The sequence below is a fragment of the Perna viridis genome, chromosome 1 (genome assembly GCF_037379345.1).
Source record: "Perna viridis isolate PV_CMFRI_1.1 ecotype Kerala chromosome 1, ASM3737934v1, whole genome shotgun sequence".
In the NCBI taxonomy this organism is placed as follows: domain Eukaryota; kingdom Metazoa; phylum Mollusca; class Bivalvia; order Mytilida; family Mytilidae; genus Perna; species Perna viridis.
Window position 1 is genome coordinate 11,511,204 of NC_142445.1, and position 16,403 is coordinate 11,527,606.

Here is a 16,403-nt window from a genome sequence, read left to right on the forward strand (position 1 = left end):
GGAAACACTCTCTAAAAATTGAATGAGCAACAAGTACTCCAAAAGAGCTGTGAAACGATGCATTTGATGGCTAAATGGCCTCTACATTCAATCAATACATGCAGAGTTCGACTTTATACGGAAGAATAAATTACCTTTGTGATGGGTATACATGTATAATATCAACTGACTTCAAGATTGCTACCTTAGAACGTTTAAACAACAGTTACCCCCATTTTCAAAAGCCTGTGAAAACCTTTTAGCACCAGAAGTACGTTTACTACGGTTAGTCATTCATTAAGACATAACCCATCAGTTTATTTGTCCTCTTGCTTTAATCGACAGGGGATAAATCCATGATGCATAGCAAAATGCTTTTAATGGCTTCCAACCAACATGTTGTCGTACGACATTCTTTACAAGAAGGAACTAAATTTCATAAGCGAAAATATAAATTGTGAACTATTTTAAATAAATAAATTTCCACAATAAAATATCGTCATACTTAGAGCCTGAATCAGTGCCTGTTCACATTTTTACTTGCGTCATCAGAGGTGAAATCAAGTTTTATAGCTGGTCAACACTGTCCGTCGCGCCCAGGGGATCCTACTAACTGTAAACTATAACTCGCAGAGTATTGAACAACTATCAATTGCACTTTGTAAAAACGATTTCCAATTTGTCTTCTAAATATACAGAAGAAAATGAGATTGAGGTTTATACAGACGCTATGAAGTCATATCTTACCTTCACTAAGAGATCAACGGAAAAGGAAAATTCATGACCAAATCACACGACAAACGCGATGACATCTGATTCCGTATTGTCATTTTTCCTTTTATCTGTGGTAACATCCCTTCAGCAACTGCGTGTTGAGTTTTCAAACTACATCTATTACGTTATGCTAGCGCTTGCCGAAACTACACGGACATTTTGTACCGTGCTACACTTCTCCTAATTAGGCTTCTGGAACAGGGTTTTGTTGCTACAAGATCGAAGTCATCACTACAGTAGTTATATGGTCGTTATCGTGAATTTGTGGATTGTTATGGAATATCCATCTGCATCAGGAAAACAGGTTTGTTCACTTTGTTAGATTTCCTTCCTCTTCCGTCTACTCACGACGTGACATTTTTTAGCAACTCGGCTGGTGTTTTTAGAAAAGCACATGATGCTTACCCTACCGGTGCACCTGGTTCATGCTCCCTGTTTTAGTGAAATCCGGGCTGCTTTGTTTCTGTGAACGTTTTATTTTGGTCATTTCATTTAGTTTATTGTTTTTGCTTCTATTTTTCCTGTATAGTCTTTGTCCTTGGAATATATTCTTTTGAATTCCGCTAGAATCTTGGTTCCCTTGATTACCCTGCACAATGTTTTGACATATTTGGAAATATGCACCACCTATGATTCGAGTTTGACAAATACTTAGTATGAAACTTTTCAGCACCAAATGCTATCATAAGTACTTACCTTTGTTAATTTGTAACCCTATTTAACAATTTAACTTGATCAATGTTATAAGAAAATATGTATGGAGATATTTATGCGCTGACACAGGTCCAGACTTGATTTACTTTTGTTTCAATTTACCTGTACCGGGTAAATAGATAATGTTTGTTAGAACTGCTTAAATGATCAAGACTATAAACTGAATCCTTTTGATACAAATAAAATGATACCCAGTTTATCCTCTTTTGGTACAATCTCCATATACTTTTGTCCCCTTTTCGGAATTTGCATTAATCTCTGTCGATTTTTGATTTGTTTTGATTGACTAAGCTACCAACTAGGTTATTTGATTTCCACACAATTTTGTTTCTGAAGAATACTTTTCTAATTAACTAAATGACAAAGATTGAAACGTACTAGTATTGCAAAGATTCAAGTTATTATCTTTTTAATTTTACAGGACACAAGAAATGAATACCGGTAATCAAAGGAACAAAGATTCTAGCGGAAATCAAAAGAATATAATCCAGGGACAAAGTCCAGACTTGGGAAACAGACACACACAATAAAAAAACATAAAATTTTCAAAATACTACGTACAAAGTAACAAAAGTAAATGAGCAACTCGGACTCCACTAAAAACTGGGAGCATAGACCAGGTGCACTGGTAGGGTAAGAGTCTTAATGATTTTCTTGAAAAACCTCCTAGCTGCTCATAAAAAGTCAATTTCGAGGTAGCTCTAATAGTAAGGAAAGTATGACACGATGAACGAATCGGTATCGTGGTGCAGATGGATACCGTAACGACCCACGAGTTCATGTTAACGACCACAAGACTTCTGTAGTGATGACTTCAATCCTGTAGCAACATAACCCTGTTACAGAAGCCTAACTGTAAGAAGTCTAGCGCGTTACAAAATGTCTGCATGGTTACGACAAGTTCTGGCATAATGTATGAGTTGTGATATTAAAAATCCATACGCAGGTGCTGAAGGTGCTGAAGGAATGTTGCTACAGATGAAAGGAAAGTTAACAATACGAAATTAAAAGCCATCGCATTTGTCAAACAGTTTTGTCAATAATTTTCCTTAATCATCGATCTCTAAGTGTAGGTCAAGACATGAGAATGTCTTTACAGTGTTTGTAGTATCCTTTATCTCTATCTTTTGGGGTAGTGAAGTGAGAGGTATAGAGTAAAGTTTATTTCAAATGTGGTGTACTTCAAGTGGTTTTGTATGAAAGGAAGAAGACCATTTATGGAGACATCATGCATCTTAGGTGATATATAGTTGCGATAACCATGACTCCTTACCCGTCGTGAATTTTTGTCAAAATAAGTTAATCACATTTACATTATTATTATTTTGGCTTGACAGGTTTTCTTTTCTTTTGATGTCATTGCATCCGTAAGGTATTGATTAAAATGTTTATAAACTGTCAGGAGCTTCTTGGTATGAATTCCCGAACGATGATGGCACATTAATCGTTCTTGCAACATATACTAGACCGCATAAATTGTACTCTAATCTGTAGATTAAGTCCGTCTATTTGCAACTTAAGTCATGATGACTTCCTGTTTGAAAAGTTTTGTTCACAGGATACTGGTGAATAAAGAGTCGGTTACTAGAATGTTGCATGTTTTGCAATTTTTACTACCACATTTTGATGTAGTACAATGTGGGTCGACATCGTTGTAGTCAAACATATCATTTAAAGTGATATATAACGGTTTGATTAGTTTGAAGACGTCAGAATTGTTTGCACAGTAATAGATGATCACTAGACTGGTGTGGGATTGGGTACACTTTGTTAGAATTGTCGGGGCACTATCCATACTAGATGGAACGTGCTAAGATTAACATTTGGGAACACCACAGCCTTACAAGAAAACAGTTTGTCCGGCCTGTTGTCAGGTTTGGAACCTTTTTAGACTGGGCGACGTCCGAGCCATTTTTTTGTTCATTCCTCTAATTGAAAACAAAAATTATATTACTGGGCTGATGACACCCTCGGGGACAAAACCCACCAACAGAAGTATCGCCCCAGTTGTGTAAACGAGTAATCAAAACGATAAATAAAATGTCCATTGTTTAAACCAAATCCCTGACAAACCAAACTGTGGAAAACGTTAAGAAATAAATGTAAGAATAAGTTCAACTAGTATGTATAGATTTCGTTTGAATTTCTATTTCATAGCACTTGTCTTTCAAATGGCAAAACATCTGCAAAAGTAATTTAGGAGTGTAATGCTTTCACGAAAATAAAAAAAAGAGAATTTCTTATTTACATTCTTAAGCATTGAGTGAATTGATATATAGTTCGCTCTCATGAATAATAGGTTTGCTCAGTCTGCTGTGATACAATGAGGACAGTTTTTAAGATAGCTGTTTGCGATCAAAGTGTAGAATTATTTCTGTAAATTTCCTTAAAAGGATTATCTGATGTTTTATTATAGAGAAGTCCAGCAGGCAATATTCATTAAACGTTTTGCAGGAAATTCCTTGCTTAAAGGAGAAGACCATGTTATTGTGCAAGTCATAAATATCGAAACTAATCTGTTAAATGTTCGTGAAAATTACAAAATAATTTCCTTTTCTTAATTAATTAATCATGATTTATAATTAGGGAATTTGAATTTCCCGCGACTATGGGCGCCACCATGATCGGTTGAGCTGTGACGTCACGAAGTCGGTTTGTAAAGTGAAAGTAAATAGGTAATTGATTATGATGTCCGAAAAAAATCGCAAATTAGGGACTTTTCCCCTATAATTTCAAACCAAAAAAAAAAAAGAAGAGAGATTGAGCCACAACATGTAAGCAAATGTCAGACAACATTGACGAACAACGGAATTTGCAGCCAGAAGACTAGTATGTTTGAGGAAAATCTAATGGCTACTCCTGAAGAATGTTTGAGTAGCCGGTCAAAAAACTTTTAGAATATTTCTCTTGTATCATTCTGGCAATCGTAAGCTTGACAAGACAACATGTTTTGGTGATTAGATAAACAGGATATTTACGGAATATTCTTTGTTTACATAATTATTTGCAGTACTTGTATCAGTACCAAACCGACTTAGTGACGTCACGAGCCAATCGGAAGCTATCGGTAAAAAAACAATAATGTCTGATTATGATCTTCCTTCACATAGGAGAGTTCTGCAAGATGGCTATCTACATTTATTTCAAAGATTTCGAACTTCACATAGAATTTTTGCATTTTATAAAAGCGCATTTTTCATTAAAAATTATTTATTTTTGTTTACGTGGGTATGATTTATCATAAAAGCCCAACTTAATGCAAAGGTGGTCTTTCCCTTTAATATTTTAAACGGTTTGATTCAGGATTTATTTGTATCCGTTTTCAAATCTTTCATTTTCAAATCATAATTAGTTGCACTTAAGTATTAATTCCACACACAGCAGTAAAGAAAACCTTTTTTTTTGCTTAAACGTGTAAGATTTAATCAGCATTTCCTGATACATAATGCATGAACGACCATATACGAGAATGAAATAGGAAAAAACATAAATCCTATTTTGTTTTGATATATCAGGAATTCTTCTATGCTTCAAAAAAGAAAATCAGGTTTTAAAAACACAAGTTATAACTTATTTTATTAGAAACATTCAAAAGACAACATATCACAAGAATCTGGAAACAAGCAAAGCTTAAAAAAGTCCCTTTCCATGTTTCACCAATAAGTAGAGTATTGACCTTTTCGAGTTTATATACATGTAAATATGATGTCATTATGCTGGAAATAGTACACTCAACGAGCGGATCAAGAAAAACATCATCCTTTTTGTTGCTTTTGTTTGCCAACAAGGTCCACATAATTCCAAATTAGTCTATTTCGTTTATTTTTATACCTACATTCGTATTATCTATACAACTAAGATATTTAACCTTGCACGCGTATAGCAGAATCTAAACACTATAATTGTAATTGAAAATTTTATAAGTGCGCTTAGCGCAAGAAATGAAATTATAATTTTAGAAATAAACTGAAGTAAGGTATAATAATATATTCTTCCGGAATTTCCCTTATTGAGCCATTCAAAGCCAGGAATCATAGGTAATTACCCATAATTCCTCCTTCTTACTGAGGCTTAAAGTGGGGAATCTTTGAATTCATTGAAAATAATGTGTTAAATGGGGAACTGAAAAATTAAATAGTAACCTGGTTACAAATAACCAGTTTATTGAACACTGGTTGTCTCTTCGAGATATTCCATCATCAAATTGGTCATTGTCTCCTTAACATGTTGTGATATTTCCACCCAGGATTTCCACTTGATATTAATAATAATAAACAAAGATAATTTCTGTATATAATTATTCAGATAAACAAATACAAATCAAATTTTTATTAACATTCGGGTGCACCACGGTAAACCATGTCCGAGCATTACAAATTAGAAGTGCCATTCTTATTTACACGGCAAACTAAAAAACGGTAAACACTAAATGGTAAACATACACTGAAGTCTGGCATTGCGAGCTCAGGGAATTACTTCTGCTGACGGCAAAACATCTCAATTCGGATCCCCTTCTCAGGACTTGCTGCCTCTGAAACAGAAGCAAAGAATATTTAACATACAAATAGATGTCAATGTCCTCAAAATAAACTGCATATATACATATATAACTGCAAATATATACATTATGTTTTTATTTATTTATTTATTTATTTCATTTCTGTTGTAGAATCTTTCGGACGTGGTCCTTGGTCTCCAGTTTGCTTTGTTCAAAATCTGTTCAAAAGACACTCCGTTCTTATTTGCTTTGGACGTTGATGCCCCCTAATGAAGTGCGCTTTGAACATTACGGATTCGATACCAGCGCATGTCAATAACTTTTTTATCCAATTTGCTATTGTGCACAATCGAACCGCCGAATAAGACCGGATGAAGCTAATAAGGAGCTGACTTTCTACTCCTCTTAATTGTTGGGTTCTGTACATATATTCAATCAAACACGATTTAACATCGAGTTTTTCCTCCTCAAATCTCTTTAATTTCACCACAGTAGATGGCATACCAGTTCTCCTACTCTTACTTAGCTTGGCTAAAGTAAAAAAATATTTCGTTTTCAGTGGTTGTCATAAAGTTTATGTCAAACTTATGAATTTCAGAAGTTCTACAGGCCGACGTGAGAGCAAGTAGCATCGCAAGTTTCATTGATAGTTCTTTAAGATGGAGAGATTTATTTTTTTTTGGTTGGGAATTTAAATATCGCAACACCGTACCAACGTCCCAAGCAAGTGAAACCATATCGTGGTTGTGGGGGTCTTTCATTAATTATCCCTGCCATTATTTGCTTGATGATGGGTGTTTACCTATCTTTTATCCCATAATTTCAACATGCAAGCCTGATATAGCAGACCTGTAATTGTTGATGGTTTAATATTCATATCCGGATTCAAAAAAGGAATATCAAAAAGTTTACATTATACAGCGGGGCATGAAAGGGATCAATCTACCGTCGGCTACACCAGCTACTGAAGTGTCTTCTGCAGCTATTGTAAGCGATCTGAGTTCCCTCTCGCTATGACTTGACAAGAAGTTCTGAAGCCCGCTCTGAAATTCCATTTCTACTGCGCCTGAAACTTTCCACGCCACTAATTTCAACGTTCCCGTTTCTATCAGTAGGTGAGGGTTCCCTTCTGGGTCTGTTGGGAAATACCTCTTTGGAGGCAGTAACACATGCACTTGGATTGACATGCTTAGCAGCATTGGATAATACGGCTACGTTTGCCACGCCGGTGTCACAATTATTGTCTGCCGACTCTTTCGCTATCTTCGCGAGCCATCGATTTATAATGCAGCATGGGGGCAATGCGTATCCCCTCATTTCCGTCCATGGCATCTGTAAAGCGTCCGTCGCCATTGCAAACGGATCTGGACGCCAACTGACACATTTCTGCAGCTGGGCGTTCTGTCTGTCTGCGAATAGGTCGACTTCTACCGTTCCGAAAATTACTTTCAATTGATTGAATACTTTTCTGTTAATTTTCCAATCGCTCGAGCTTTTTGTTTGTCTCGACTCCCAGTCCCCGTCCACATTTAAGGCTCCGGCCAAATATTCGGCGGTTAGCGATATTTGATTTTCGAGGCAGTATTTCCAAATTTGTCTACTAATTTTCGTTAGGATAGGTGATTTGGGGCTACCCATGCGGTTCACGAGCGATAATACCGTTACGTTGCCCATTTATGTGACGTTTATGTTTAACATTCCCTTTGTAACTGACTTTAACGCCAATTCTGCTAGCTGTAGCTACTAGCATGCCTATTAAAATGGCTAGATTGTGAATTGAGCATTTTTCTGCAGACAAAATTGTCTGACATTTCTGAACTATCCCCTGAACTTTCTTTTCCGGGAGGTAGATTTTCATTTCTAATGACTTAACTGTCATACCCAAGTAATCGATTGTATGTACCGGGATTGTTGCAGAATTGTCCTAATTTATTAGCCAACCCACTTTGTGGGGTAACCAAACCGGTGTATTTCGATCTTTGTTTTGATTGAAGATCAAGATGTCGTCTAAGTAGATTACACCTATGCGCATCAGTATTCCTACTATTGGTTTCATAATTTTTGTGAATGTACGGGGACCTGACCTTAGCCCGAACGGAAGGTTTTTGTACTGATATGTCTGACCCTTGTGAGAAAAGCGAAGATATTTTCTGTGATTCCCATGAATCGGAATGCAAAAGTATGCATCTTCTAGATCTAGGGAGCACATCCAGTCCCCCCTTTGAAATATATTTTTCACGGATTGAAAACCCTCCATTTTGAGATGCAGGTATTTCAGGTAATTGTTCCGACTTTTCAAATTCAAAATAGGTCTCATTTCCCCGTTTTACTTTGGTCTTCTTAGGTGACTGAGAAATTGTTCTTGGGGAGTTTGGACTTGTTCTATTGCCCCATTTTCTAACATTTCGTTTATTTCCATTGTTATGCAAAGATCTTATGATTTTGAGAATTTCGGGGATCTCACCGTCATTTCTTTGATGGGATTTTCTAGACATTCTATCACATAACCCTTTACACATTCTAGAATTTTGGAGTCCGATGGTGTTTTCTCCCAATTTTCCAGGAAATTGACCAATCTCCCTCCATGGGGATGTGTGTTTGATCGCCAGTTTGAAATTCCATTTCTGTTATTGCAGGGTGTATGTTTAACTTTATATTTTGTAGCATTGTCAGATGTTCTTGGACTAAATGATATTGTGTATTTTCTAGTGCAAATATAGCTGTGTCCACGTTTGAAACCAAGGCCTATGCTTCCAGAGTGTGCACCTCCCCCAACGGACGAGCACCTGGGCGTGTCACTGTTCCTCCCAGCTGCTCCACCCGTCGTCGACTTTCCTGAACCGGATGGGCCCGATGAGAAGGGTTCTTTGCCAAGGTGGATTTTGCCACCTTCAAACTTCTCAAAATGTTAGCCATGTAGCTAACACGACTTTCGTATAGGCAAGTAATGTTAGTTTGTCCGATTAGAAGTACAATCTTTTCGATCAGGCTTGAAAGTTCAGCGATCGGCATTTCCGATGTTTCTTTCCCATGGCGGATCCCGTCCATATTTTCGACAACGGCCCCATTGTCTGAGCAAGTTTCTTCTGAATGTATTTCACACTGTTATCTTGATTTTTTTAAAAGAATTTCATCGATCTAGGATTGTCAACTAAGTCCTCAATAAAATCATCAGCCTGCGGAGGCGTGAACAAGTCGTTTTCCGGCACTGGCGTTTCATTAAGAACATTGGCCTAAAAGCAGTCTGCAACTTTGGTGTTGAAGTATTTATGGGCGTATTTAGCCATACCGCCTTTCAGTACAAAATTTGATCCATCATCCAAAGGATCAAAACGTTCAGTGTGCGAATCATCCGATTGTCTGTCATCAGACACGTTCATTGTGTTTATGTTCTTGTGTCAATTCCATTCGTAATCGTCGGAACTTTCTTCATATTGGTGTGTAGATTCCTCTAAATCGTCGTCCGACCCTTCTCTATAATCATAGTCTCTTTCTCTTTTTTCCTCTTAGGAATTCTGTAACCCTCTGGAAAATTTTTGCTATTTTAGCCATATCTGTCTCTCCTTCATTTTTTCTGACGAGACGTCCGTCTCACGATCCGACACATTGTCTCACACAAATGTCTATGTCTTTGTGCCAATAATCCACTACCCTTTTGGGCTGCTGGTGCTATCAAAAGTTGGATGGAGATCGATTTGAAAATTGTTAAAATTCAAAGCCGAAACAAAATCATGATCATGAAAAAAAAATGCAATTGAAACAAAAATAAATGAGTAGTCCACACAACACTAAAGACCTAGCAAAGCATCTAAGGTCAAAATCTTTTTCGCTGTAAAGTAGCTTTTCCAAATTAACTGCTATCAATAAATACAAATATATAGTTCTTAGTAGAGATTCCTCATACTTTGTAAGAAATAATTCCAAATCATCTTCCAAATAAACAGAGGAAGATGTTTACAAAATGCTGGAATTTTTAATCGACAACATATTTGTCCAATGTGGTGGACGTGTTTTTCAACAAACGGTCGGCATTCCAATGGGAACAAATTGTGCTCCTTTACTTGCTGACTTCTTCCTTCACTCTTATGAAGCCGACTTTATAGCAGATCTGATCCGAAAGAAAGAATATCGTTTGGCTAAATCCTTTCATCTGTGGCAACATCCCTTCAGCACCTGCGTATGGAGTGTTCATATCACAACTCATACGTTATGCCAGAGCTTGCCGAAACTACGCGGACTTTTTGTATCGCCCTAGAACTCTAACAAATAGGCTTCTAGAACAGGGTTATGTTGATACAAGATTGAAGTCATCACTACACAAGTTTTGTGGTCGTCATCATGAACTCGTGGATCGTTATGGTGTATCCATCTGTACCATGAAAACTGATTTATTCAACGGGTCATAGTTTTCCTTTCCTCGTTTGTCTACCCCGGACTTGACTTTTTATGAGCAACTCGGCGGGTGTTTCTAGAAAAGCAGAGGACGCTTATCCTACCGGTGCACTTGGTCCATGCTCCCAGTTTGTAGTGGAGTCCGAGTTGCTCTTTTGCTTTTGTTACTTTGTATGTATGATTTTAGTTACTTTATGTTCTTTGTTGTGTATGTCTGTTTTCCATGTCTGGTCTTTGTCCCTGGATTACATTCTTTTGATTAGCGCTATAACATTGGTTCCCTTGATTACTCTTTCAAAAGCTTGTAAAAACATTTAAGCACCAGAAGTCCGTTTACTACTGTTAGTCATTCATTAGGGCATAACCCATCAGTGATTTAATCGACATGGGATAAATCCATGATGCATAGCAAAATGCTTTTACTGGTTCGCAACATGCTGTCGTACGACATTTTTTTACCAAATGGTGTAACTTAAATTCATAAGTGAAAATAGAATATATGACCTTTTTAAATACATAAAATTCCACAATAAAATATCGAGTCATTCTCACAGCCTGAAACAGTGCCTGTTTAAAAACGATTCCAATTCATCTATCAAAATATACAGAAGATGTCAAAATGCTTGAATTTATTATTGACAACATATTCGTCCAATGTGGTGGACGTATTTTTAAACAGTCGACATTCAAATGGGAACAAATTGTGCTCAGTATCAGCTGTAAACATGACATATTGTCTTTAAATAATCCTAGTTTTGGGGAATTTTACATAGTTCGACTTAATAAAGAAGAATAGATTGTCCTCTTGATGGGCATACAATATCAGCTGACAATTTCAAGATCGCGACCATAGAATGTTGACAAAACTTTACGACAAACGTGATGACTTTTAATTCAGAAGAATTGTCAACATTCCTTTCATCTGAGGTAACATCCCTTCAGCACCTGCGTATGGGGTGTTCATATCACAACTCATACGTTATGCCAGAGCTTGCCGAAACTACGCGGACTTTTTGTATCGCGCTAGAATTCTAACAAATAGGCTTCTGGAACAATGTTATAGTGTTACATGATTGCAGTCATCACTACAGAAGTTTTATGATCGTCATTATGAACTCGCCGATCGTTATGGTGTATCAATTTGCGCCATGAAAACTGATTTGTTCAACGTGTCACAGTTTTCCTTTCCTCTTTCGTCTACCCCGGACTTGACTTTTTATGAGCAACTCGACGGGTGTTTCTAGAAAAAAAAAGAAAACGCTTACCCTACCTGATCCATGCTCCCAGTTTTCAGTGGAGTCCGAGTTGCCCATTTGCTTTTGTTACTTTGTATGTATGATTTTAGTTACTTTATGTTCTTTGTTGTGTATGTCTGTTTTACATGTCTGGTCTTTGTACCTGGATTACATTCTTTTGATTACCGCTAGAACCTTGGTTCCCTTGATTACCCTTATACATTTCATCTTTCCCAAAGAAAATGAGATAAAGTGATTTCAGAAGATGAAAAGGGAATTTCTTATTTGCATTTTTAAGTATTGAATGAAATGTTACAGTATTTACGTTCATTATTTCACAATGACAATTAAAGGTTATATAGTTCCCTCTCAAACATAACAGATTTGCTCTGAAATACATCGTGTACTAAGTTACTGCCTTAGATTAATCATAAGAGGAGAAATGACCCGGCCAGCGAAGGCTATATTCTTATATAGCCTAGCTAGCCGAGTGGTTTAGGGCGCTGGACTTTGTGCAGGCGGTGTTGCCATAGATATCACAGCGGTACGAGTTCGAGTCCCGCGGAGGGAACGACCAAAAATTTGCTTCGCAAATTTGACAGTTCTAACATCGTTGGAAATTTTTCAGACCCTTCTATAAGTTTACGTTATCTTCCAAAAATGCATCGCAAATATATATATGCGTATATTTCTCAGATAATAGGTGCACTACCATTATATAGATGTCTATCAAACAAAAAAGTCGATTGGACCTACATATCAAGCATTATTGACCCTTGTTATGGTTGCAGCTAAAAAGGAATGTCAGGATACATCAAGAAGAGATACATCGCAGACCTACATTTCATGCTTGACCCACTCTCGTTGAATAATATCTGACTTGCTTCTTCAAGTGCTAGAACTGATACCATCATGTAGCTTTGTTATGTATTCCACCATTTTGGTGGGGACACATATTGTATTTCGCCTGTCTGTACTTTTGTCACAAAGTTTGTCAGTGCAACTCTTCTGGAAACAACTGGGCAGAATTTTACGAAACTTGGTATGTCAGCTATTGTCATCACTTTGTGTCAGTCGTCGGCTTTGGCGGTGCTGCAAAATTCTAGTTTGTATTTAAAAAACAAACTTTCATTCATTATGGTATTAAGTTCTTACAAACAAAAAAATCATACAATATTTTTTTTAATATCCAGATACACCTAAACACGTATTGTTATGCTGAAAAGTTGGGATCATATTTTTCATGCTTGATTGACAATTTGTAATTTTTACAATCATATCGATGTAAGGTCACTTCTTTTGTCCTACATGGTTTATCAGATATTAGGTATGCTACCACCATATTCAAATAATACTTCATTCACTTAGTCACGCTTAGGACTAGGCAAATTGTTTACATGGAAAAGAAGGAATTAGCTAACACAGCAACCTTACTTTGAATATTTCTTTTAAAAATAGAATCAAACATATTTGTAGACCAGATGAGAGCAGCAATCAATTATTTTACAGAATTATTAGGCCCACCACAAAAATTGGCCGTCGCCTTATAGTAATTGCTCTGTTCCCCGTCAATTACAAAAATCTTGTATCGATTGTAACTCTTTTGTCTTTTGAAATAGACTTTTTATATTTGACGTGTCGCTAGATCACATCAAGACGAGGTGTCGCGTACCATCGATGATGAACTTTGACCTTGAGTTTGAATTACTGATCTATCTTTATGGCCTGTAACTTTTTTGTCTTATGAGAAATGCTTTTGAAATTTGGCTATGGATAGATTATCTTAGATGAAGTGTCACGTACCATTGATGATGAGCTTTAACCTTGAGATTAAACTGTTGAATTTTACATGGTAATTTCTTGTCCTGTCTGTAACTTTTTTGTCTCATGAGATAGTCTTTTGATATTTGGCATGTGGATAGATCACCTCAAAGCATAGTGTCCCCTACCATTGATGATGTCCTTTGACCTTGATGTTGAATTATTGATTTTTACATGGTTAATTCTTCTTGTCCCGGCTGTAACTTTTTTGTCTTATGTGATAGGCTTTTGATATTTTGCATGTGGAACACCTCCAGATGTCGCATACTACAGCTGATTAACCCTAGCTTTGAACTTTGACCTCAGTCAAATTATTTTATTTTCCAATTCTTTTTATTGTCAAAATATTTCCTCTCACATTTATCCATTATCTACAATGATATGCATGTGCCAAATATGTAGTGTCTATCCACCATGTTGTGCATGTGACAAAGGCAAATAGAGAGTAGATATTGGTCCCCCAATGGCGGAGCCCTCAGAGAAGATTGCTTTCTCGTCGATATCTATACAAATTATTACTAAAACATTATGTGCAAGTACCAACCTAAATTTTTAATTCTAACAAATTAGCTGACTTCTCATTATCTTGACATTCACATTATATATGTTAAAACTAACATATTTATTAAATGTTTAGTCAGCTAAGCTTTTTTGGAAAAGTACGAGAATTAGTTTCTTCAGAATCTTGTGAAGAATAAAAATATAAAAAATGCGAAATCCTTTAATTTCATATTCAGATATAGTGATGATGTACTGTTCATTTACAACCTTTATTTTGGTAAATGGTTACCTTCATTATACAACAAGAGCTTGGTAAATGACATTACAGAAACAGATTGTTCAGCTTCCTTTTGGACCTACATCTGGAATTCCATAACAGTTGTTATCTCAGTACTAAGGTTTATGATAAAAGAGGCGACTTCAGTTTTAAAATGATAAAAGTTCCTAACCTGTGCAGCAATATATACCTTCATCTCTTGCATATGGTGTTTATATTTCACAATTGATTCGTTATGCTTTAAAAAGTACTAACTACTCTGATTACCTTAAACGCCTTACATATCTGTAACAGACTCCTGAATCAATGATAATGTGGAAATGTGTCTCAAAAGGCAGCTTACCAAATTCTTTTTCAGATATCAGTCCTTGGTTGAAAAATTCTCAGTTTCTAAAAAAAACGATTAATGATTGCTTTTTGTAAATTATTCGTTGTACTCGTATGACCAGCAATTTACCGATTATGACACTACAGCATGCAAATGCTATTTAATCACCACAGGTATATTCACGCAATGGAAGAGTGAGGTTTGGCGCATAGTAAAATATAGATTTAACCCACTATTTTGTTTGAAATGCTTGTACCAAGTCAAGACCATTGCGGTACTAGCTACTCCGGAGATGTAATATCTATTTTGTCAGATCTATTTTTGAATTGATTTGATAATAGATCATTGATCAGGCTATTTCAAGTGTTCAGTGTCGTGACCCGAATGATCATGGAAATGACAGAATTTAGACTTCATACATATCAATACGTCCAAAGAGGAACTTTGATAATTGTCATTAAAAGAAATGAATTCTGATTTGAAAATAGTTTTATGTCCACATTGATTCTGTGTTAGATACCCGCGTTGTGTCAAATATTCAACTAAATTTAAATTCATCATTGTATGAATCTTGAATGCAAGAAACGCCCTTTGTGGCTGTGACAAGTTACAAGTAAATTGCTTTGAACTTGCTATTCATAATACTATGTTCTGGACTTGTTACAAACAAGTACTATCTTTAAAAGATAGCCGACGCATTAAATATGTTCTTTTTACTTATAATTTTCTACATTTCATTCAGCCCCGTGCAGGTCCGGGTGTTAAAAGAATAGGCCTGCAGCAGCGCTAAGCTTGTCGTAAAAGGCGACTAAATAGTGCTCAGAACCCTAGCCGGGGGGCTAGGGCGCTCTGTCTACAGAGCAACTGGGATGTGTGCCCCAGGTGGTAGAATGGGGTACCCATGGTGTGTTACATGCTGGGGTTGTCAGGCTATAATACAGAAAACCTGACCGCAAACCATAGTGGTGTTGGGAAAGATGTCACATTCCTCGCACGTTAAAAAACCCTACTGTGGTATTCTCCAGGAGTATGAACCATAGGGCTCCGCCACAGGAGGCTAAATTGCCCGACCCTACCCATCCTCTCCCTATTTCCAGTGGCAATCAAAATTTGTCGACCCCATTGTCCTTGTGTCCCATCCCTTTTTCATTTCATGTTCATTTTATCATCAATTTCATGTTCAACGTCTGAATATAGCTGAAATATTGCTGCTCGGACGTTAAACCCCAACAACAAACAAACAAACTTAAGGTCGGAGGGTAAAAAACGAAACTATACCGACCGCGTTGGGAAAGAAAAAAATAATGCTTTTAGTGATTACTCTTTAATGTACTGTTAAGCTAAACTACAACTACAATTTATTTTCAATTGTTTATACATGTTAGCTTTTATTCAACTAATTTTATTTGACTTCATATCGGTTCTGTTGGTATACTTGTTTTGATTTTTTATATAAATAATTAAATGAATCTGAGGGCCTTAACAAAGTAAAATCAAGGAGTCTATGGTTAGAACAGGGTGTTTTATACTTGGGTACAAAGGCTACACCAAGAAGCAAGAATACAGACAAAACACAATAAATAACACACATAAAATCAAAGTACATTCTCAGAAACTTTACCAATAAATGAAATAAATGAATAACCCAGAGTCAACTGAAATTTGGAAGTATGGACAAAGATACATCTGAAGGTCCTCTGCTTTTCTAGAAACACCAGATAAGTCGCTTATCTGAAATCAAATCCGGATTTCAACAGAAGTGGAATCTACGACAAATCTGCTTTCCTGTTGGAATTGGCCAACTATAACGATTAATGTGCTTTTGATACCGACCGTAAAACGTTTGAAGTGATGAATTTTAAGTCTTTAGACAAAATATTCTTG

At 36.4% G+C, this 16,403-nt stretch overlaps 1 long non-coding RNA gene across 1 annotated transcript; it reads right to left on the bottom strand.

The window, feature by feature from the left end:
* Window positions 1-5,015: 5,015 nt before the first annotated feature.
* On the bottom strand, window positions 5,016-15,508 carry LOC148627255 (uncharacterized). Its single transcript, XR_015920071.1, has 2 exons — window positions 14,459-15,508; window positions 5,016-5,998 (listed from the first exon to the last, which is right to left on the bottom strand). It is a non-coding gene; the product is annotated as an uncharacterized LOC148627255 (long non-coding RNA).
* Between the last annotated feature and the right edge of the window lie 895 nt (window positions 15,509-16,403).